This window comes from Podarcis cretensis, assembly GCF_951804945.1.
Source record: "Podarcis cretensis genome assembly, chromosome: 3".
NCBI classification, from domain to species: domain Eukaryota; kingdom Metazoa; phylum Chordata; class Lepidosauria; order Squamata; family Lacertidae; genus Podarcis; species Podarcis cretensis.
In genome coordinates this window covers 23,211,637-23,223,548 of record NC_137172.1, presented here as the reverse complement: position 1 = coordinate 23,223,548, position 11,912 = coordinate 23,211,637, and positions in this window count along the sequence as shown.

The following is an 11,912-nucleotide window of genomic DNA, read 5'->3' as shown; positions in this document are numbered from 1 at the left end:
CAAAGGTGTCATGGGCTTTGAAGACGCTCAAACTCAGGACGCAAGGGAGAAATGTGCTAAGAGGAAGGCACGCTTAGCAAACCCTCGCCGTGATCAACTCCTTCCCGGAAACCTATGTTCCCATTGTGGAAGGATGTGTGGATCTGGAATTGGCCTCCACAGTCATTACGTACTCACTGTTAAAATTGTGTTTATGGAAGACAACCTTACTCGGCTACGAGTGATCACCAAAGAAGAAGAAGAAATCCATCAAAGATGGATCCTGGTTTGATTGTACAGGGACAAATTGCAAGCAACCCCATACCGCAGCAGTTTCCACATGGGTCACATCGCACAGACAAAATGGTGGCACAGAAACGGCCTTCGACATAGTTGCTGCCATGACATACTCATTTAAAATGGCCTGTAGGCCATATCTGCTTCATTGCCCAAAGTTACCCTATAAAGCAGGCGGGGATGACTGCCAGCAAAGCTTTGGGAGAGACTGCATTTTCCTTCCAATATAACACAAGTAAAAACACTGCTACTTCTCTACACTCAGTTCTCCTTTTCCTGAAATGGCTTTAGTCTTAAAAACCTAGCCCATTGTGGCACTGTTGCATGTGTTTAGTTTCGGCCTCTGAGATTCGCCCCCCCCCCCAAAAAAAAGAACTTAGTAAGATTATATCTGACTTTTCATTTGAAATGCCTTTCAGTTTGCAGCAGAAAGAATAAACGAATCTATAAATTGTGACTTTCTGAGAGCTTAGTGGTCAATTAGAAGCAAGGGGAAATCTTTTGACACTTTCCATCGTGCAAACAGTGACTGGCTCCCTGACAGCTCGGCTAAGTCAAAAGCAGATTTAAAACAATAGCCTGGGCTGAACCAATGCGTGAGCTACCCACACAAGAGAAAACTAGAGTGGGACTCAAATGTGTGCTTGAAAAATATTTCTGGCATGAAGAGAAGCTTTCAGGAAATTATGTTTCCAAATATTTATTCTGATCCACCAGACTCTCTATCGTTCCCACTCTTTTTTAAAGTTTTTGATTCTTCAACATCTTCCATTCCTTTTTCTTTTCTTTAAACAAACTCCCCTACCTCCTGCCCTCTCTGACTCTTATTATGTTGGTTAATTTGACCATGTATATAACACAATGAGTTTCACAACCCATTCCTCAGTGGTTGCAACTTTTATTTTATTCCAGTTTTGCAGAGATCCGGAGGTGCAGTAGCATTTCCATATCTATAGACAAAACCGAGTCCCTTACAAAACCAATTAAATTCAATTAGAGGATCTAATGGTAATCTATAACCCGTTCTTGTTTTTATTTCATTTATTTCCTCTTTCCAAACATTACTTATTTTTGCAGCTTTTAACTCTTGTTGGTTGCATGTTTTTAACACAATTTCCCCTATGACTTTTGTTTCTGAACTTTTTTTTTTAATGTAGGACAGCTTATGAAAATAATAATCTAGTGCAAGTGGATAAGGGAGCTGCAAATTGGCCAGAGGTGAATAGCCTCGGAGTGCAGAGTCTAAATAAAAATGTAAAAGCCCTACTAGATTTTTACTTTTTGAAATATGGTAACCCTAGCCTATGGGAAACCTGAAAGCAGGACATGAGTGCATTGGTCCTGCTCCCACTTGTGAGTCTCAGGAACTGATATTTATCTGCTGGGGGGAGGTACTCTGTCTGCACTCATAAAGCAAATATTGCAAAGACGTCCAAGGTTTCCAGTGCTCTTTTATCCAAAGGATGCAGACCCTTCCAAGTGTTCCTATTTTCCAGGGACAGTCCCGGATTTACAGAAGCCTTCCTTGTTTCTGATTTGATCCTGGAATGTCCTGCTTTTCCTTAGGACATCCCTATTTTCATCAGAGAAAAGTTGGAAGATATGGAGTTATGTGACGCACACATAAGAAACTATGCAACCTTTAAGTAACTATGCAACATTTAGAAGACATCTTAAGGCAGCTCTGTATAGGGAAGCTTTTTAATGTTTTATTGTTTTATTATGTTTTTATATATGTTGGAAGCTGCCCAGAGTGGCTAGGACAACCCAGTCAGATGGGTGGGTTATAAATAATAAAGTTTTGTTGTTATAGAATAGGACACCCCTATTTTCATCAGGAAAATGTCAGAGGGTATGAGGATGTTCAGTCTAGTAGTGCTCTCTCTCTAACTTCTGATTGGTCAGGGAAGTGGGAACATGTAACTCTGTCTTGAAATACGGCCCTTTGCAAAACAGAATGACAAAAGTGTGTTGCTTTCTGCTATTTCAGCTATTTTGCCTGCTGTCCTCCCATTCATGAATTTGCTTCTAGCGTCTGAACTCGTTGGCCTCTGTTTGATCACTTTAACGGCTTCTGGCATAAGCTTTCCAAGGCTACTATTGCCCTTCATTCCTTGTTGCGTGGAAAGAGAGAGAAAAAGCAAAGGGCGATTAAATGGCTCGCATTCCTGGAGTCAGTAACCTTCAGGGCATCAGAAACCCCAATGATCAACTCTGGCATCAACACGCAATGCTGTAAAAATAGAATAGCTTATAATTGCAAAGGAGGCAATTGATTGCTTTGCTAAGGCCATGAGAAATGGAGCTTGTTATTCTAACCTCTGCATTAAATGCCTATCCTGGCTTAAGAGGACAGAAAGGGAATTTATGCAGAGGGCTGTGACTGGTCAAATAGGCTTCGCCTTCAGAAATGAAATGGATAGATGGTGTCATCGTTGGCAGCGGCACTAGAAAATCACTGCAGAAACAGGGAAACAATCGAAAAAGAAACATCAAAGCAATTACCAGGGGCCTCTTGCACTTCGTCTTGTTAACATGCTAAATGTTGGCTCATGCTATTGGACTATCTGGTCTAATATCATCATCACATTATCAGTGTATATGACACTTTACTTGCAGAGTTACAAAGACAACATTGACATATATGGATAACAACAAGGAAAAACAGAAGGTGGGGGGGAGAGAGGGTAATGTTGGTAAATGCTGTTATACATTAAACTTGGGAACAGTTTGGAAAGAGGATTAAAGAGATAGGATTCTGCCTTATATTGAGTCACTCCAGCGTAGGTTAGTGCAGAATGCAGCAAGCAGATTTGATTGAACTGAAATCTGGGACAAGAAGGCATGAACATACCATATTTTTCGCTCCATAAGACGCACCTGACCATAAGACGCACCTAGTTTTTAGAGGGGGAATGCAAGGAAAAAATATTCTTTAAAGGGGTATTCACTGACGGGCTGCCCTTCTCCCTCCTCGGCGAAAAGCCCCCAAGAGCTCCGTGCGGCTCTTGGGGGCTTTTCCGGGAGGTGGGAGAAGGGACTGAGGGGCTAAACCAGAAGCCAGAACAGCAAGAAGCCAGCGCTGCACAGCGATCCCTCTCGCTGTTCTGGCTTCTGGTATAGCCGTGCGAAGCCTCTTCAGGGCAGCGCAATGAAGGCTCCCCGTGCCCTGAAGAGGCTTCACGCGGCTAAGCCAGAAGCTAGAACAGCGAGAGGGAGCGCTGTTCTGGCTTCTGGGATAGCTGCGCAGCCTGCATTCGCTCCATAACACACACACACATTTCCCCTTACTTTTTAGGAAGGAAAAAGTGTGTCTTATAAAGCGAAAAATACGGTAATCACATCAGTTCTGGCCTGACTGCACTGGCCACCAATTTGTTTCTAGGTGTAATTCAAAGTGTTAGTTTTGATCATTAAATACGATTCTGAAGGCTCTCTCTTTCCCATATAAATCTGCCTAGACCCTGAGATCATCATGTGAGGCCCTTCTCTGCATGCTTTCTCATTTTCTTTTCTGTAGCAGCTTCCCACCTATAGACTGCTCTCCCCAGGGAGGCCTGCCTAGCACCAAATCACTTTTCCCCAGACATTTGGGTAGACTGACTGACTGACTGACTGACTGACTGACTGACATTTGGGTGGCAAATTTTCTGTTTCACAATTTAAAATATTCATTTATACAACCTTAAAATATCAATGACTTCCCTCCTTATCTTTCCGTGGTTCATTTTACATAGCATAAATCCCTGCATATTTTTTATAAACTAAACCAGTATTCCATTAATACTTCCATCAAAACTTATTTACACTGTTGAATTTATCTTAATGCTGCCAGCGTTTTCAAGTGTACACAATTTTCCCCCATATATTCAATAAACATTTTCCAATCTTCTTTAAACAAATGTTCTTCCTGTTCTCTTATTCTATACATTAGATCCGCAAGCATATTCCATCAGTTTAAGTTGCCATTCTTCTTTGGTTGGAACGTCACTTGTTTTCCATTTTGGGGCTAATGAAATGCGGGTCACCGTAGTAGCATACATAAATAACCTTTTTTGAAACCTGGGTATGTTTCTACTGTGCTTGTGTATTTTTATTACTGTATCTTATGCTAGTTGTAAATCACTTTGGGATAGCTCAGTTGGTTAGAGCAGGATGCTGATAATACCAAGGTTGCAAGTTTGAGGGATAGCTGCATATTACTGCATTTATGAAATAATTCATAAATTCAATAAACTGAACCTAACCTAAATATTCTCTTGGTACAGTATCTTATCAAGATAAATCCCTACCTCAGGATCCCACCTAGAATGAAATTATTACCTTTGTGTGGCTGACAAGAGTGTAAGAACTCAAGAAGAAGGAAGCTTCATGAAAATATATCACTCTAGTTACCGCGGTTCTGGCAGCAACCTTGTAAAAGAGCAATGAATGACACCCACACACACTCTTTGAGGCAGACAAAAGCAGGCCAATCATAAATCTCTCTCAGCTATGTGTGGATTGTCAGTTCCAGAAGTATCACTTCACGTTTCCACTGTCATTTTTATCATTGTTCAAATGTCTGTGCTGTCAGCAAGAATTATTTGAATTGTCAGGAATACAGGGTTTTCTGCCTCGCAGTTTCAGTTCAGCCAAATCAACTGTTGCACCAGAAGTCCTCGTGGGAAATGGTAGTAACCTTGTCTGTTATTAGATGGCTTTCATGGAGCATATAGTTAAACTGTGGGATCTACTGCCACAATACATAGTGGCAACTATCAACTTTGAAGGGGCAGTAAGCTTCTGAATATCAGTTGCTGGAAACCACAAAAGGGGAGGGCTTCCCATAGGCACCTGGTTGGCCATTGTGAGAACAGGATTCTGGACTAGATGAGCCATGGGTCTGATTTTATGTCCTTACATTAGTCAAATTAATTGAGAATAAGGCTATCAATGGTTACTGGTCATGACCAGTACACTATCTCCAGTATCAGAAACATCACACTCAGCTCTGATGTTGAAGACAGTTCAGAAACTTCAGCTGCTGTAGAACTTGGCAGCCAGGTTGCTTGCTGGGGCAAGATGGTTTGAGCATAGGACACCGATCCTGGCCCAACTACACTGGCTGCCAATTGGTTTCCGAGCCCAATTCAAAGTGATGGTTTTGACCTCCAACGCCTTAAACAGCTCACCACCGCAATACCTGTGGATTTGTAACTGGCTGACTGACCGAACTCAAAGGGTGCTCATCAATGGTTCCTCTTCATCCTGGAGAAGAGTGACTAGTGGGGTGCCACAGGGTTCTGTCTTGGGCCCGGTCTTATTCAACATCTTTATCAACGACTTGGATGATGGACTCAAGGGCATCCTGATCAAATTTGCAGATGACACCAAACTGGGAGGGGTGGCTAACACCCCAGAGGACAGGATCACACTTCAAAACGACCTTGACAGATTAGAGAACTGGGCCAAAACAAACAAGATGAATTTTAACAGGGAGAAATGTAAAGTATTGCACTTGGGCAAAAAAAATTAGAGGCACAAATACAAGATGGGTGACACCTGGCTTGAGAGCAGTACATGTGAAAAGGATCTAGGAGTCTTGGTTGACCACAAACTTGACATGAGCCATCAGTGTGACGCGGCAGCTAAAAAAGCCAATGCAATTCTGGGCTGCATCAATAGGAGTATAGCATCTAGATCAAGGGAAGTAATAGTGCCACTGTATTCTGCTCTGGTCAGACCTCACCTGGAGTACTGTGTCCAGTTCTGGGCACCACAGTTCAAGAAGGACACTGACAAACTGGAACGTGTCCAGAGGAGGGCAACCAAAATGGTCAAAGGCCTGGAAACGATGCCTTATGAGGAACGGCTAAGGGAGCTGGGCATGTTTAGCCTGGAGAAGAGGAGGTTAAGGGGTGATATGATAGCCATGTTCAAATATATAAAAGGATGTCACAGAGAGGAGGGAGAAAGGTTGTTTTCTGCTGCTCCAGAGAAGTGGACACAGAGCAATGCTTCCAAACTACAAGAAAGAAGATTCCACCTAAACATTAAGAAGAACTTCCTGACAGTAAGAGCTGTTCGACAGTGGAATTTGCTGCCAAGGAGTGTGGTGGAGTCTCCTTCTTTGGAGGTCTTTAAGCAGAGGCTTGACAACCATATGTCAGGAGTGCTCTGATGGTGTTTCCTGCTTGGCAGGGGGTTGGACTCAATGGCCCTTGTGGTCTCTTCCAACTCTATGATTCTATGATTCTATGATTCTTCTATGACCTCAAGGACCACCTTACCCCATATGAACCAACCCGGACCCTGTTATCATCATCTGAGGTCCTTCTTCTAGTGTCTCCTCCATGAGGGTCACAACAAAAGAATGGGCCTTTTTGGTGGTGGCTCTCTTTTTGTGGAACGCTCTCCCCGGGGATGTTCACCAGGCACCGTCATTATGTATTTTTTAGGTGTTGGGTAAAAACATACCAGGCCTTTTGACTGATTAAACAAAATGTGTTTGTGGGATGAGGGTTATTGGTTTGTTTTTGTTTTACAATACGATACAATATGATACGATAATCTTTATTGTCATTGTCCCATACAGAACAACGAAATTGAAAAAATCTACATCAGACATTCAAAAACCAACAAGCCTGCTATTCCAGCTATCCCAGCCTGGTTAGCCCCCTAAAAACTCTGATACCCCATAATTAAATACAATATACTCCCATAGAGACTACCTTACACTGCCTTTAAAACCAAAATCGCATTTGGATAGAAACTGTTTCTCAGGCGGCTAGTCCTAGTCTTTATAACCCTGTACCTTCTTTAGAAGGCAAAAGCTGAAAGAGATCATTTCCGGGGTGCGCACTATCCTGCACTATCTCTGCAGCTTTCTTATGGCACCTGGAAGCGCAGATTTGATCCAAGGTGGGAAGAGTGCACCCAATTATTCTCTCCGTATTTTGTGTTCTCATTTTGTATTTCTATGTTGGGGAACCACCTTGTCATCTTCAGATGAAGAGCAGAATATAAATTTAGTAATAAATAAATAACATAATATTTCTGAATACCATTCATTAGGGATAACTGCTAGAGTGAGTTATTTTGTTTGAGTCCTGCTAGTGGGCTTCTGGCGGGGACCGGAACCACTGTGATACAGAATGCTGAGCTAGATGAGCCTTTGGTGTGATCCAGCAGCAGGGTGGTTCTTAAATTCTTATGAAAAGCAGCCTATAGACGTAAGTAATCCAGAAGATATTTTTCCACAGCTTGGTTCCACTCCCACAAGATGATTCTGCTTTGTCCCACTGAAATCAATGGGAATTAAGATGTCATGAATACAGCTGTATTGGATCCTCCCCAGTTTCAGTTCATAGGGTAGATCTACAAACAATATGACCCACTCCAGCCCAAGGTAGCCAGAGTGGGATACTGAATTCTTCTGCAGCAGAAGGCACTTTTGTTCTAAAATGTCTTGTCCTGCAGCCAAGGAACACACCAAAATAACATGCCATTTCCTTCTTTAAAATCTGATAGGGAACAAATTTGATCTGGTGGAGGAAGTGTGCTTTGAAAGTCTAGCCTCATATTATGTCACCTGTTTCCTGCAGTTTCCTTCCTCTATGGAAACGGCAGTTAATTTTGCACTACAATAGCGGTCAGAATCAAAAAAGAGGAGAAACTCACAGTCCATAGAAAGCGTTCAGTGGAAGCTATGAGGGAGATATGTAGTAAAATGGTGGTTGCTGTCCCTTGAGGCTGATCAACACTTTCAAAACGGCATTGCTAAAGAAAGCAAAAGGGTCATAGTGAAGCCATGACTGACGTGGATCCAGCTTAAACCTCTGGCTTAAAGCTTAATGTCTTAACACTTAATATCAGGATATGGGTATTGCTCTCATACAAGCGTTGAAAAGTTATTCCTGCCACACCAACCTCCTAGTAACTAATCCTAGTATAATGCAGGTGTGCGGAACCTTTGGTCCTCCAGATGTTGCAGAACTTCAGCTCTCATCATCCCTGGCCACCATCCCTTGTCAGATGTAGTTCAGCAACATCTGGAAGACCAAAGGTTCCCCACGCCTGGTGAAATGATCCAAATTCTAGGCCTGAGCCAGATGTTATCATATTCATATGTACGCTTGACCTTTTGACAACATAGGACCACTGGGGATCAGAATTTCCCAACTGCACATACTCTCAAAATGCAGAAAACACGTCAAGGGGACACAGCTTTGGAGGAAAAACTGGTTCGTTTTGGACACATAAGCTGAAATGAACCCCAAACTGCTTAAGTAGTTTCCCTTCAACTGTGTTTCTTTGGTAATGTTGCTTACCCTCTAGGGCCAGGTGGCATTGCGTGATGGCAATCACATGTGGTATTTAAAATAGGTTCCAAGGCTGAACTCAGATGTGCTGTTTTTGTCCCTCTCCTGCATCTTGTTCCTTTTTCTCATGCCAGATGCATTTTCTATATTCCCAACAAACTTGTTTGATTGTATTCATTAAAGCTGGATTTTCTTTCCAGATATACATGTTCCTGGCAAAGTACTCCTTAGCCCCTACCATCTTCTTCCTCCTCCTCAGCATCAACACTTAAATTCAAGGAACTAGCTTTTGACCCTTCCGTACCCCCGTTCATAATCATAAATCCAGCCGTCCGTGTTTCTTGCTTGTAAAGCTAAATGGAACTATGCCGGAATGCACGGCAAAAATTCTTGTGTGATGCACAGCCTTTTGCCCCCCCCCCCCCCACCTCCATGCGGTTACTCATAATCAGATTTGGAATGTGTGGCTAGAAGGGAGAAATCAGAGACTGCAACCCATGCTCCAAGCAAAGTAGCTGAATCATTCAGTTAGCCCATATTTCTAGCTCAAATTGTTTCGTCAGGAGCCACTGTTCTCTCACCAAAGCTAATGAGAGCTATTTGTAACAGGAGGCAGGCAAGATAACTCACGCCACTTAGCCCGGTATGATTTCATATGTCCTCCATCGCCAACTTAATGTTGCTAACTTTGAAATAGTTGTGCATTTTACAATAAGAGTTACGCGCATTTTGCCACCGCCGCCATAAATTGTCTTGACAATTTTGCAAGTCTGCTTTCAACACAGGGACAACAGGGAATAAGCCCCAATGGTTTGAAAATATTGTTTAAGGAGTTAGGAGTGGCATAAGAGGGTGAGAGAAAGCTTTGCTGAAACCAAGATGGCACCAATCTAGACTTGTTAAAGCTGAGCAGTTTTAGTGCTTGACAGAGATGGGCAAATCCATTTCTTTGCATTTCTCTTTTCCCAAATCTTACATTCCGTTCTCCATATTTCCACAACGATACGTGATAGATATTTTTGAAGTTCTCGTGAAAATTCACCAGCATTTTTTTCATCATATTCTTGCACGCCACCTTGATTTCTGAGTGGCGCAGGTTTCCAGGAGTTGCAGGTGCTTACCCAAGATTCGGTTTTCTTGGAGTGAAGGACAGCAGAGACTGTGGTGTCTTTATAGCATATGGTTTATTTACACATATATACAAGTTGAACCTACAATGGAGAGGCTCACAGCATTCACAGCCCAAGAGGGTCTTGCTTCTCCCATAGTGACAACCTTGGATTCCAGAAGAAATCAGGCATGGCTCCGTATCTTGGCTGCCCAGCCTGCTTCCTGCTTCTATCCCTCACACCTCAGCTCTGGTAGTAGTCTTTCTAACTAACAGACAGTTGAGGGAGGAAGGCCTTCCCCTTTGCCACAAATGTCAGAGGTTCAGAAGAAGCAGGGATGCCACTAACATCTCTTATCCATTGCATTTTGCTCAGGGACCTTCAAAACTGCCTTTTGTCTCTGTTGGGATTAAATATTAGTAATTGCTTGGCAGGTCTTTTTCTCCCCTCAACTGTCTTTCCTGCTTTCCTCTCTTCCCCTGTTACTATTCATTGCAATAATGACTTGCTTTTGGCAGTGAGCTACTACTGGCTCTAATGAATAGTCCTAATTTTGTATTTCGTGTTATACAGACAAACGGTGCTTTTCAGCTCCCCTAATGATCATGCTCTGATGTTTCTGATCCTGTCAAGACAGCAGCTGCTTTCTTCTCTCCCTATTAAGCTCACAAAACTCCCCAGGATTGCTTTTCAAGGGGTGAGCCCCCAAAATCCATCTTCCTCAGGTCTCTGTGGTTACTTCATCTTGCAGTTGTTGGGGGCTGTATTTTCAAGTAAATAGTAGCTTCATTTCATTTCATGAAGAATCTCTGCAAGTTCTCTTGGAGGTCAATAATGGCACAGCAAATCATGAATACTGGTGACCAACTGCTAATGCTATTTAACATCTGTATGGTGCTGTTGGGCGTGGTCGTTGGGGAATTAGAAGAGAAGCGTCATCAGTATTCTGATGGCAATCAAATCTATTTCTCCATCCCATCAGAATCAAGTGAAGCTGTGAAGATGCTGAACCCATAATTAGAAATGGTGATATTCTAAGCTTCAGAAACCATGGTCACAGTTTGTTCTATATAAGGTTGCACTATCACTAAAGTATCAGGAGAGCATAGTCTGGGGTTAATCCTTGATTCCATCTTGTCCCTGGATAACGATAGTGGTAGAATGCCTAATGCCAGCTGGTTTGACTGCTACAGCCATTCCTGGACAGGGATAAACTGGCCACATGTGGATTTTCTTTGTCTGCAGTAGAGAGTTAGGCTAGAGCCTGGTTTGCACATCACATTGGACCATAGTTGAAAAAAAGCTATGGTTTAATGTGAATGCAGTGTGCTGATGCATGCAGCTGAAAAGTTCCAATTCTGCTGCTCCAATGCCATTATTATTATTATTATTATTATTATTATTATTATTATTATAATATTTATACCCCGCCCTCCCCAGACAAGACCTGGCTCAGGGTGGCTAACACCGAATATAAATACAGTAAAAATGTTCAAAACAAAACAAACATAAAACCCAAACAAACAGTTGATTAAAATATAAGTTAGAATACAACTTAAAATGCAACTTAAAATGCAGCCTCGTTTTAGTGGTAGCCTATAGATCAAAGCCATAAGGGGAGAAGACTTCAAATATTCACCAGGGCCAACTATCCATGCTAGTCCTACATGGGCCAGCAAAAAGAGCAGAGGGAAAATTTATATACAAAATCCCATATCAAGGGTTCCATCAAAATAAATAAATAAATGAGAGGGGGGGTTAGACTGAGTTGTTGTTGTTGTTGTTGTTACTTAATAATTATTAACATTATTTAATAATTATTAAAATTATTAAAATTTATACCACTGTTAGCATGCTTCTGGCAGACTCTGGCGAGAGTCTGGCTTGTTGGTGGTGGTGCTATATAAGAATTCCTGGGTACCAAGTACTCTTTGGTGAGAGAGCCCCAGCAGAGACTTAAAGTCACAAAATATACAGCAAAGCAAAGCAAAGCATGGAAATATAGGCTGTTAGATCTTTAAAATGTGCCCTTCCAAGTGAGTTACAAAATTTCCCTCTTCGCCTAGCATAGGAAAAGACAACATGCTCAGTATATTTAAAATTTTGTTTACCTGCAAATTTTATGAAGGTCAGTTTCATGTGCTTTTCCATACAGTGGTACCTCGGGTTACAGATGCTTCAGGTTACCAAGTCTTCAGGTTCCAGACTCCGCTAACCCAGAAAG